The 13,077-nt window shown below is 49.6% G+C and overlaps 1 protein-coding gene across 3 annotated transcripts in view; it reads left to right on the top strand.

The window, feature by feature from the left end:
* Positions 1-13,077, top strand: part of DNAJC6 (DnaJ heat shock protein family (Hsp40) member C6) — a 168,413-nt gene that overhangs the window by 97,143 nt on the left and 58,193 nt on the right. The gene's annotated exons all lie outside the window — the stretch shown is intronic.

The following is a 13,077-nucleotide window of genomic DNA, read 5'->3' as shown; positions in this document are numbered from 1 at the left end:
TGAACCACATCTCCAATTCCATCTCTGAAATATATTAGTCATCTGAAGATTCCTTTCCATATCTTTGCTGAAAAAAAAATCAGGTTATCCGCATTGCAGTTTGGCCTTAAATCTGAATTCTGTTCACTTCTTCCCTGTGGTGATTTTTAGCCTAGTTCCCTGTCCCGGTGTTCCCTGATAGTTTTAGAGGTTTGATCAGATTTAGATTCTGATTAGATTTTTAGATTTTAAAAGATTTCTCAGGGGCTGAAGCCTGAGTTCTATCCTCAGCTTCCCATATGGTCCTCTGAGCCCTACCAAGAGTGATCCCTGAGCACAGAGCCATGAGTGGACCCTGAGCTCCACTGGGTGTGGCCCCAACTCCCCCCTGTCCCCAAATACTTTTTCAGGTTAGGCTTTTGCAAGATTCTTATAGACTAAGGTAAAGGTAAAGGTAAAGGCCCTCCCGTTGATCGTCGATTTGCTCGAGCGGACCCAGTAACGTCTCCATTGGAGACTTTGTTGTTACTGTGTCTGGCATATCGAATACTCTCGGTAGCTTGCCGGGCTCTAGGTTTTATTTTCCACTGGAGTTACACAGTACATATTTCCTTTTTTTTCTTTTCTTTTCCTTTCCTTTCAGCACAGCTGGTAGGGAGTTTGCCTTGCGCGCAGCCAGCCTGGCCGAGCCGGGTTCAATTCCTCTGGCCCTCTCGGAGAGTCCGGCAAGCTACCAAGAGTATTTCGCCTGCGCGGCAAAGCCTGGCAAGCTACCCATGACATATTCAATATAACAAACACAGTAACAACAAAGTCTCACAATGGAGACGTTACTGGGCCTTCTGGAGCAAATTGATGAACAACGGGAGGACAGTGTTTGTTTGGACAGTGTTTCCTTCCTTCCTTCCTTCCTTCCTTCCTTCCTTCCTTCCTTCCTTCCTTCCTTCCTTCCTTCCATTGTGACCTAATTCTGTTATATTATTGGAAGTTACAAATAGTGAATGCTATATCGGTTTTTGTTCTGGTGAGCTGGAATGCTATGATGAAGAGGACTTTTTCTCTGTTTGATATTCGGTTACCCTGAAGTACAGTTCATGAAATAAAGGTAGGGGGAGAGGCAGCCCTTGCCTTTTATGTGCCAGAGTTTTAGAAATAAAAAAAATGGGTCCAAGGTGAGGATATAGCTCAGTTATAGACCACTACCTTGCTCTGTTCTACTTGTTCTAGTTCCTAGGTTTGATCCCCAACACTACAAAACAAAAGGGAGAACTAAGGGGCGTGGAAGAGGGCGCGCGCGCGCGCGCGCGCGAGAGAGAGAGAGAGAGAGAGAGAGAGAGAGAGAGAGAGAGAGAGAGAGAGAGAGAGAGAGAGCACTCAATGGGCTGAGTGTAGCTTTTCCTGGATTCCATCTCCAGCATCGGATTTGATTTCTGGCACCATAGGATCCTCTGACCACAGAGCTGGGAGTTGCCCCCAAACACTTCCGGGTGTAATCCAGAAACAAAAAAAATGTGGGTTCCTAGCCTTCTCCAGGAGTGACTAAAGGAGCTTCTTCTGATGACAGACTGCTGTTGTCAATATCAGTAGATCTGCCGTCTGCTGTAGGGCCTTGCGTTGGTCAGTGGGAACCTCCTAGGTGGGTCCTGAGTTTGTTTTCACTGACCCAGGGTCTCTGACTCTGGCTTTCTGGTATCACGTGCAGGCTCCCCTTGCACACTTCCTATCTTGCCCTTACTAAACTCAGCTATTAATTTTTGTAACATTTATTTATTTGTTTGTTTATTTATTTGCATTTTTGGGTCACATCGATGCTCAGGGGTTCCTCCTGGCTCTGCACTCAGGAGTTACTCCTGTCAGTGCTCGGGGAACCATATGGGATGCCGGGAGTTGAACCTGGGTTGAACGCGTGCAAGGCAAACGCCCTACCCGCTGTATTATCACTCCAGCCCCATAAACTCAGCTATTTCTCCAGGCTTCTTTTACAGGGAGTTGCTGTTCCAACACTACCATCTCAGTGTGAAGGTGTTTTGCCTATCTTTGTGTCTACACCAATTAAGGAACAGCTTTTTGGACACCTCCTAAGTGGTGCTAAAGGGACTAAGGGCCTCTCCTGGCCATACTCAGCCCGTGTACACTGGACAGTTCATGCTTGGACCTCGTGGTGCTTGGGGGCTCAGGCCCAGCAGGGCTATATATACCCCATGGTTACTCAGGGAGCCCTGCAAGACTGTGTGACCTTGAACTTCTCATGCTATCACTCTTGTACTGTGCTTAATTTTTTTTTTTTTAAGAAGTGCTTATCAACCTTGTGATCCAGAAGAAGCCTTCGTTGGCACAGTGCATGGCTTATAGATGCTATGGCTGCAGGTGGGCCAGCAGCACCTAGGACTTGATCCTCATTCCCTTTTGGGGGGGAGTAATGGAGAGAAGGGAGGCTGGGCGCAGCTGTGCAAGGAGGTGGGGCTGCAGTCTTGCCCACCCAGTACTGGTGGCTCCTTTCTAGAAGTGTTTACCAAATGACTTTGCTCGCATTATACTTGGACACAGACTGGAGTTGCAGCCCCCTCCACATCCCTGGGTCCCTGTGCTTTATTGGGCATACTCGATTTTCAATATGAGTGTCACTGTCACTGTCCTCCTGTTGTTCATCGATTTTCTCTAGCGGGCCCAGTAACGTCTCCATCGTGAGACTTGTTGTTACTGTGTTTGGCATATCGAGTACGTCACGGGGAGCTTGCCAGGCTTTGCCATGCGGGCGAGATACTCTCGGTAGCTTGCCAGGCTCTCCGCGAGGGGTGGAGGAATCGAACTCGGGTCGACCATGTTGGCTGCGTGCAAGGCAGGTGCCCTACCCGCTGTGCTATTGCTCCAGCCCTCCCTCAATATGAGTGTATTCTTAAAAATGGATTTCTTTCCTCATTGTTTTCTTTCCCCAATCAAATTTATCAAATTATGAAGTAGTCAACAATTTCTCTCTCTCTCTCTCTCTCTCTCTCTCTCTCTCTCTCTCTCTCTCTCTCTCTTTTCTTTTTGGGTCACACCCAGCGATGCACAGAGGTTACTTCTGACTCTGCACTCAGGAATTACTCCTGGTGGTGCTCGGGGGACCATATGGGATGCTGGGAATCGAACCTGGGTCGGCCGCATGCAAGGCAAAGGCCCTACCTGCTGTGCTATTGCTCCAGCCCCTATTTAACAATTTCAATTAAGAATAAAAAGACTGTATGTGAGATTTGAGGACGGACTGTGATCTACTCAACCCCTAGAACAGCCTCTGCCCACTGTCTGCGTGCTCATGCCTTCTGGCTGCCAGGCTGTCCAGCCTCGCGTCCACTTCTGTGCTCTGGGGCTCCCCCATCTGTCGGATCATACTGCATGGCTCCTGTGTCTGGTTCCTGCTGGCCTGGTTCCACAGTTGCTTGAGCAGCTTTGAGCACCGGGACCAAACTATCTCTGCTCCTCCCCATCCCTACAGAGGCTTGAAATACAAGAATGCATGATTTGTCCACTCCACACCTTGTCCTTTGGCCTGTCCTTGTCGTTTGTCTTCAGAACAGCCAACAAAGCAGCTGTTCTCACATGACCGGCTGCAGGGCAGGCGCATGGAGAGGGGTAGACACTTCAGCTCACCCTGCAGCTGGTGAATTGCTGAGCTGGGATTCAGGGCATCCCTCTAGCATTGACTCCTGGTGGGTGTCTTGCAGGAGGTGGCTGGGAGGCTGCTCCATACTCTGCTTTTATTACCCGTGTGGTCACAGCTCTCAAACCACCTCTCTAGAACTATTTCTGCATCTTCAGGGGATGAGGCAGAGCTCATACCTCCCTGGGTCCAGAGGCATTCCGAAGCCTGCCTCTACATATTCAAATGTTAGCTGGCTTTAGTTTCAGCTGAGTTATGGATACAGTGTGATGTGTACACTTATGGTGTCTGAAGTTCCAGAGAGCGGGGGGCTATCACCTTTGTTGTGGTGTTAAGGTCACACCCAGCAGTTCCTTAAGGGATCAGATATGCAGCATATCAGATATGCTCACCCAGTGAACCACCAGCCCTCTGTTGGTGTTTTTAAAATTTATTTATTTATTTATCTTATTTTCATTATTATTTTTTATTGAATCACCTTGAGATACAGTTACAAGCTTTCATGTTTGAGTTTCAGTCATACAATCATTAAACACCCGTCCCTTCACCAGTACACGTTCTCCACCACCAATATCCCCAGTATTACCCCCCCCCCACCTTTTCACTGCGACCCCCAGCCTCCATGGCAGACAGTTTCCCCCACACTCTCTCTCTGCTTATGGGCATCATGGTCTGCAATACAGATACTGAGAAGCTATAATGTTTGGTCCTTTATCTACCTTCAGCACACATCTCCCATCCTGAATGATCCCTCCAACTATCATTGGCTTAGTGATCCCTTCTCTATTCCAGCTGCCTTCTCTCCCAGCTCGTGAGGCAGGCTTCCAACCATGGAGCAATCTTCCTGGCCCTTATGTCTATTGTCCTTGGTTGTCAGAGCTCATATTAAGTTATTTTATATTTGTGGTTTGTTTTTTTTTGGCATTTTGAGTCATACCCGGCGATGCACAGGAATTACTCCTGGCTCTGTGCTCAGGAACCACCCCTGGCGGTGCTCAGGGGACCCTATGGGATGCTGGGAATCGAACCCAGATTGGCCGCATGCAAGCAAGGCAAACGCCCTATCTGCTGTGCTATTGCTCCAGCCCCTATTTGTGTGTGTGTGTGTGTGTGTGTGTGTTTTTAAAAAAACAAATTGTAGAAAACTCCTGGTCCCAATGCCTACACAGCTTGGGGCTCTGTGCAGTGTGTGTGTGTGTGTGTGTGTGTGTGTGTGTATGGTCTTAGCTACCCATTTGGTTTTATTCCCAGGAGTTGACATTTGGGGGAGAAGATGAGGTTCTGTGGATGAAAGGTTACCCAAGGGGCAGCCAGAAAGTGTTAGCGAGTTTGAGATGAAAGCCAGGTGCAGGGAGGGCAGACACTAGGGTCTCGGGATCCTCCCAGACAGATACACAGACTCTTGGGCCCAAATCGGAGGGGGCCCCTCCTGCTACTTTCCCCTCCTGCGGATCACAGGCAGCAGAATGAAGCCCTCAGGTTCTGTGGAGTTGGAGAATTGGGCTCCTGCCGTGCTCATGGGGCTTTGGAGGCCAACGCCACCTTCGCCTTTTCTCGAACCAGAGACTGTGCCTGCAAGTTGGAAAGCCATCTGCTTCAGAGCACCCTGAAATTGGAACTTAAAAATCCCGTGGTTTTTTTTTTTTTGTCCCTTAGTTAAGGCTGATTCCAAAGTGCTAGGCCCCAGGCCTAGGAGGGCGCAGACTCACAGGACAGGTGGTTGGCCGGGCAGTGCTCAAATAGTGTGTGCACTTGCTATGCATGTGTGTGGCCTGGGTTCAGTACCCAGCACCGCATCATCTCCCAGGCACTGCTGAGAGTGACCTCCAAACAATGTTCTGGGAGTAACCCCTACATGCCTGTGAGTGTGATCCTGAGCAAGTGTGCAGGGAGGGGATTTGTTGGCTTTTTGTGCTAGGGAAGGACAGCATAGTGGTTCTGAGAGAAGAGCCAGGGTGTCCCCAGGGACTGAGACTGGGGTTCAGGGGCATTCTTTCTGCTGCCTGGTTTGTGATAGGCAGGGTCTTGTGGCCCTGTCCGAGGCCTGCATTGCTGCTCTGTGCAGACCTGTCCTCTCTGTCCAGCGGAGCCCAGAAGAGAGAGACAGACAGACTGCTTTGTGTTCTTCCACCACTGTTTAATAACAAAGTGCCCTGGACCCAGGTCCTTAAGTTGACTCTGCCTTGGTTCCCTTCTCTGTCCAACGGGCAGAGATGATATATGATGATATCTCTTTCAGATTGCTCTCAGGAGCAAACATGCCACAGATAAGAATTGCTCAGTGCAGGGCCAGGGAGAAACCTCAAAAGGGCAGGAGATAAATTTTGCATGTAGGAGCTTGGGCTCAATCCCTGTCACTGTGGGGTCATCCATGCACCACTGGGGGTGACTTCACGCTATGTTCTGGGAGTAGCACACTAGCAACCACCAGGTGTGGCCCCACCACACAAAACACGCCAATGAGAGTGTTCCCAGGATGAGAGTGCTCCCAGAATGACCCTTTCTGTCTTCCCCCTTACTGCTGGCTCTCTCCCTTGAGCGTGTGTGTGTGTGTGTGTGTGTGTGTGTGTGTGTGTGTGTTTGTGTGTGTATGTGTGTGAGAGCACGCCCGCTCATGCTGTTCTTACACTCCCTTCCTCTGGGAAGCTCCTCGGGATGATGAATGATGCAGATCTTGACTGCATTCCCCAGAGACAGAGACTCAGCATTCCTAGGGCCTAAGAACTGCTCTGGGGTTTAGGGTGCCGGCCTTGCACACAGCATGTCTCTCCTCTCCTCCGGCAGCTCCAGCAGTGATCCCTGAGCACAGCCACGTGTGGCTCCAAAACAAAAAACAGAGACAGCCAGATTCAGCATTTGGGAACAGCTACAGTAGACCTTTGCTCTTCATCTGTGTGTGTGCGCATGCGTGTGTGTGTGTGTGTGTGTGTGTGTGTGTGTGTATGTGTCCATATCCCCTGGTGCTACCTTGGGTGGCCATCTCCTCAGTGATGCTAGGGAGCCTGTGGTACCCAGGTTCAAACCCTGTTCTCCCTCATGTAGAGCCTGCATGCCAGCCCTGAGAGCCCCGTTCCCTACCCGCCCTGGCTTGTTCTGACCCAGTGACAAACCTCTGCTCTCTGGAGCCAGCCCAAGATTTCACCTCGCCTGTCCCTCTGCTAAGTGAGGCTCAAAGTCCTTGCCTGTGGGGGAAGGAAAGAAGTCAAGGCTCCAGATTGGACTTGGCACCTCAGGGGAGCACAGTGAAGACAAGCTGCCCTCGCTGGCCTCTGTGTGTGCCCAGCTCTGTACCCCCCTCCCCCCCCCACACACAGGCTGGTCTGCATATAAGAGGTGATGTGATATGTGAGGGCAGGCTTTGTATCCAAATCTTAGGTGATTTTTACTGAAGTCAGGAAGTCCAAGGAAGACTTTGAATGGTTCCGGGTAAGCTTTTCCTGTCGGTGACAATGAGATGCCATGTTAATCATATCATTTAATAGCCTTTTTCCTGTCCATGGGCTGGAGCGATAGCACAGCGGGTAAGGCGTTTGCCTTGCGCGCAGCCAACATGGCCAACCTGAGTTCGATTCCTCCGCCCCTCTCGGAGAGCCCGGCAAGCGACCAAGAGTATCTCGCCCGCATGGCAGAGCCTGGCAAGCTCCCCGTGACGTATTCGATATGCCAAACACAGTAACAATAAAGTCTCACAATGGAGACGTTACTGGGCCCGCTCGAGCAAATCGATGAACAACGGGAGAACCGTGACCTGTTCATGAAGAATTGTGAGTGTCTATACTACAAAACTTGGAAAAAATTGAGTCACTCACAATTCATTCCACCATCCATAGAAACATTGTTAATATTTTGGAGTATTTCCTATTAGTTCTGCTGCACCCCCTCCAACCTTATTTTTGGTAAAAATCATTTGGTAAATCTTCTCAGTAGCCTATTTTTCAAAACATTTATGCTTCAAGTATATACTTTGCCATTAGAGTAAAATGCCAGGTGTAATAAATTTGAGTCCCAAAGTTAAAAAAAAATGGGGATAGAGAGCAGACACAGAAGGACTGAATTGTCCTTTTTCTGCACTCTGGGATCAGTTTGTTGTTGTTTGTTTATTTGTTTGCTTTGCGGCCACATCTGGCAGTGCTCAGGGCTTATTCCTAGCTGTGCACTCAGGGATCACTCCTGGTGGGCTTGGTGGGGGTGGGACATATGGGATGCGGGGGATGGAATCCAGGTTGGCTGCTTGCAAGGCAAGCGCCCCACCCATGGTACTGTCACTATCGCTCCGGCCCAGAATTGCCCTTCTCTGATCCCTGCAGAGATTCTGTGTAAGCCAGCAGTGGTCCCATTCTCTCCGCTGAAAGAAGCGAAGGGACGATTTTACCGGGTACTTGCTAACCTGCTGCCCTGCTGTTCCTGAGTCTTTGCCATAGAGTGCTGTGCTTCTCCGGGCTCCCGTTTCCAAGACCCTTTCTGTGGCTGTCAGGGCCCGTGTTTGGAATCTCAGCACTCTGATTCTGTATTCTGGAACTAAAGGAGTCCCAGGGAGACACTACTGAAGGCTCATTGGCTCCTCAGTGCCCAGGGGAGGCTGGACCTGGGCTTGTCAGAGCGCTTGTGTGCCTTTGATATCTCCAAGGACATGACAATGGGCGAGCCTGCAGAAGGGTTTTTGCAGAAGACGCAGAACTCATATTGGCGACTTGGTTCTTCGAGCTCCTCTACTTTCCCCTTGCTTGGCCTCTGACGCCTTCGCCAGAGCTTGTGCATGGTGGAGGCTGGTGAACAAGGGTCAGTGAGAGTCTGAATCCCACTGCTGCACCTGGGTGCACTGGGCAACAGCAAGAGACTCGGTTGGGACAGAGGGTTAGCACCGGGATTAAAGTACTTCCCTTGTTTGTGGTTCAATAACCAGGTGAACCTCCAGCCTTGCTTATGGTCCCCCAGGTGCTTCCAGGAGTGGTTCTTGAGCACAGAGCCAGGAGTGAGTCCCGAGCACCGTGGGGTGTGGTCCAAACACCAAAACAAACAAAACTCAGGAGACTTTAAAAAAGAGTTTCATTTAAAAATAATGAGCAGAGGGGATGGAGCATAGCACAGCAGCTAGGGCTTTTGCCTTGCAGGTGGCCGACCTGAGTTCGATTCCCAGCATCCCATATGGTCCCCCAAGCATTGCCAGGAGTAATTCCTGAGTGCAGAGCCAGAAGTAACCCCTGAGCATATCTGGGCATGACCCAAAAAACAAAATAATAATAATAATAATAATAATAATAATAATAATGAGCAGATATTTCGCATTTCAAGGTACCCACAATGCTTGTCTGATACGCTTTCATATTGTGATATAATTGTATCATCACCATGGTATGACACACCTGTGTGACCAAGTATAGACTGTTTCTTTCCTGCAGTGGGAATAATTAAGATCTAGCAAGCTGGATGATCATAATCCCACATTCTTGTCCGCTTTCACCATGCTCTGGGTTGGCTCCGTAGGACTTCTTTACCATTTGATATAAGTTTGTCCCCCTAAATGGTTATCTCCTCTCCTGGGCTCACTGCATCTCTGAGGACCTCAGATCTACTCTGTTATGAACTTGGCTTTTTAAGCGAACTTGCAGCTGAGGAATACACATTCCCAAGGCTGACCTGTCCCTTTGGGGGTTCACTAAGTCTGTATGCAGGATGCGGCAGAGCTGGCCTTGGCTTTCCTCTCCTGCCTGTCAAACTCTCCCAAGGTAATTTTCATCCTTTGTACCTTCCCAACAATCGGCACTCCATAGGTTTTTTTTTTCCCCCTTCTTTTTTCTTCTTTGTATTTGGTCTTAAAAATATCCTTAGATCATGCACGGAGCAGACGTCAAGGAGACGTCAGTGACCAGCTCCTCTGTTCTTCAGTAGAGCTTTTGGGTTTTGACCATTTCTTTTTATGTTTTAAGCTTTTTAAAAACAAACACAGAGGAGGCCACAGAATGCCATGAAGAGAATGGGCTTTGAGGGAGGCAGCTGTGACTGTGTCACCACGGGTCTTGCGTCTTCATCTGTGGAAGGGAAATCATCAAGTTTACTTGGTGGCATGACAGCGTGAGAGAGAAGCTTCAGTGAGATCAAGGACAGAAGCTGAGAGTGGTTTGGGTTGTACAGCCCTTGGCCTCTGCCACTTGTAGTTTCTACCATCTATCTGCAGCTATTCTTTGGTGCCCCTTCTTGCTCCTGGTTCCATACAAAGAGAGAGGAGGGCAGTAGAGGTCTGGTGTCCATGCTGGCTTCCTTTTGATCTCTTTTACACTCCCCTATGTGTAAACATTTCTATATATGCACACAGATGAACATGCAAATAAATGATGGAGATGAGAAGAGGTCGAGAGCTGTGGCACTCATCCCTTTATTTTTAAGAGGGAAGGTTTTCCCAAGTGGTGCTCAGAAGGTCTGGGAGCCCCAATAGTAGTTCTTGGCCAACTCGGCCATTGGTTCAATATCAGAGACCAAGACGACGAGGCTGGTGCAGTTCCAGGAATATACCAGGGCTGTCCTAGCAGTGCTGGGATCTCCAGGGCTGCACCTGGTGTGGGGCATCAATCCCGGGCTGGGTGCATGCCAGGTGTATGCTCTAACTGCTGTGCCATCTCTTCCGGGGTAGGGCATGAAGGAGGCCATGGAAGGAACTGAGGTGATGCGGCTGTTCCTCCATCGCAGGCTGTTGATTCCAGCGCGTTGGGGTAGTGAGATACCAGGTCCTCGTCGTTCTTTTGTTCTCACCCGTTGCTCCTCTAAGTTCTTCTGAGTACATTTCTGTTCTTTTCATGGGGACGAAAAGCGGGTGTCAGAAAATGCCATTGAGCTGCTGGCACTGTCAATGCTCAGAGTTAAGCCTACGATTTCCAATTAATTGGCCCTCGTGTCAGGATTAAGGTCATGTCATTAATCTTGTTTTTGTTTAAGGATTTCCATGATCTTGATTTACAGTGTGGCCCAGCCAGCCTTGTCAGGATTATTGAAGCATAACGAAGCCAGCGAGACTTGCTAGGGAGCCCCCTCCCCTTTCCTTTGCTTGGCCAGCTGTCCCATGCAGGAGGGGACCCCAGGTAAGGGGGCCACCTGAAGACTCAAATGTGCACACAAGAACCTGTCAGTGTCCCAGTGGGGCTGATGCCCTGGGAGCAATGTTCTGCTTCAATGTTTCCCAAAGTGGGGATACCAGCCCATCTAGGGGTTACCAAAATGAACTAACTGTGGATTGGATTGGACCCATGGATCCTGGTTTCTTTCTTCCTTTTGCCTTTTTGGATTTTGGGGACCATACCCAGTGGTGCTCATGGCTTACTCTTGGCTCTGTGCTCAGGGCTAACTTCTGGCAGTGCTCCGGAGACCACATACGGTGCCGAGACTTGAACATGGGTCGGCTGTGTGTAAGGCAAGTGCCCTTCGCACTCTCCTGTAGTCCCAGCTGCATCCTAGTTTCTTGACTCCTGCTGTTGATCCTTGTTCATCTTCTGCCAGTCGCTCTGACTGTGCTCTCTCCCTCTTTGCTGCATCCTCTCTGGAAACTTCTCCTCTCCCTTCCTTAGCTAGATGAGGCTCAAATGGCCTTTGGAGTATTGACACTTCTTCTGGTACACCCACGACACTCTTCAGGGAGAACTGGAAAGTTCTGAGAGAACTGGCAGAGCAGTGTCCATCCCTGTCCTCGGCCTGAATCCTTGCTGGTCTGATGTGACCTGGAAGTGATAGTTGGGCTTCGACAAGCGACTCTGCTTTCCTCCGGGGCCTCTGGCCTTCATGAACAGAGCACACCACAAGTGGTATTGGGCCAGTCTGAGTGTTTGACAGTTGTGATATTTACGTCTTTTACTTGGTCAGCACCTCTTGAGTTCTGTTCTGGCAGGAACCTGAGGATCAGAGAGTTCTGGTGTGTGTGTGTGTGTGTGTGTGTGTGGAGGCGGGGGGGGGGGGGGGGGGAATCCATTAGATCCTTCCTAGAGTTGTAGTGTATCTCAAGGCTGTTGAGGTTGGGATGGAGATAGAGAAATTACCTAGTTGGCGCTGCTCTAGCTTTGGAAAGATGGTGCGGGTTTTTTTATGTGGATTGTATTTATTATTTTCCCCCCATTTCCCCCTTTATTTTCTTTCTTTTTCCCCTTCCCTTCACCCTTCCTGTTCCCTCCCCCCCCCCCCCCCCCCCGCTTTTTTTGGTTGTTGTTTTATCGACTCACCAAGAGATACACAGTTCAGAGTTGGGTTTTAGTCATACAGTGTTCCGGGTGTGGGTTGTAGTTAAAGGAGAATCTTGGGCTCTATGTCCTAGGGACCCCGAATCCAAGAGAATGCACTCTGGTCTGTAGCTCTCACCTGGTCTGTGGAGCTGCCCTCTACACCAGATCCTGGCATTGTGTTCAGGGGTGTGGAAGGGTGTGGGAGTGTGTGTGATGGGCTTGGTGGGCGACAAGTCCATCACACATACTTGTCTGCCTTCGTATTGGTAGTTCTGAAGGAGACGGTGATCGATGAGAGTGTTTGTGGTGTGGACACAGTGTCAAGAGCAGCCAGATGAAAGGAGTGTGTGTGTATGTGTGTGTGTGTGTGTGTGTGTGTGTGAGAGAGAGAGAGAGAGAGAGAGAGAGAGAGAGAGAGAGAGAGAGAGAGAGAACTGAGCAGGAGAGCAGTAAGTGTGTGCAAGCAGGGCTGAGAGCCCCTCTGATTACAGCCACTAGACCAGAAGGCTGGAGGAAGCTGTAGAGAAGTGTGTGTGACAGGGAGGAGGAACAGCACAAGCTTTGGTGTTGTGCCCGTCTGTGTTTGGATTTTTGGTTCACCCACTCGAGAGCTGCCTCCCTTCTCTGTATCTCCATTTCCTTGTTTATGAATTGAGGGTGCCAGGCCTACTTCCTGTCGGCATGGGTGAGCTGACAGGAAGGTGGAGTCTTGAGTGCACTGCAGGAGCCAGTCAGGGTAGACCTTGATGTTCGTCCCTGTGTCTGTCCTTTGGTTTATCCTCCAGCAGTGGGTATTTGCCGTTTTGAATAGAGCCTCATTTTCAGATTGATGCTTGTTATTGACTTAGGTGCTCATGCATGTAGGTCCCTGCAGTAGGATTTAATGAACAGTCACCTGCCCAATGAACATGAGAAGTAAATGCTTGCATTCTAATTGCCCCCATAAGCATCATGATTTTTTTTCCCGCTTTTTGGGTCACACCCGGCGATACACGGGGGTTATTCCTAGCTCTGCACTAAGGAATTACTCCTGGTGGTGCTCAGGGGACCATATGGGATGCTGGGAATCGAACTAGGGTTGGCCACATGCAAGGCAAATGCCCTACCCACTGTGCTATTGCTCCAGCCCCCACATCATGATTTTTAAAAAATACTTTGAATAAACTCCAAGTAGGAACTATAGATTGACTTCACTGATTCATCTTTTTAAACATTTTTTTGGAGCAGTGCTCAGGGCTTACCTCTGCCTCCTTCCTC

The sequence above is a fragment of the Sorex fumeus genome, unplaced genomic scaffold (assembly GCF_029834395.1).
Source record: "Sorex fumeus unplaced genomic scaffold, SorFum_2.1 ptg000045l, whole genome shotgun sequence".
NCBI lineage: Eukaryota > Metazoa > Chordata > Mammalia > Eulipotyphla > Soricidae > Sorex > Sorex fumeus.
Note: the sequence above shows the minus strand (reverse complement) of the source record. Positions and strands in the feature narration are given on the sequence as shown.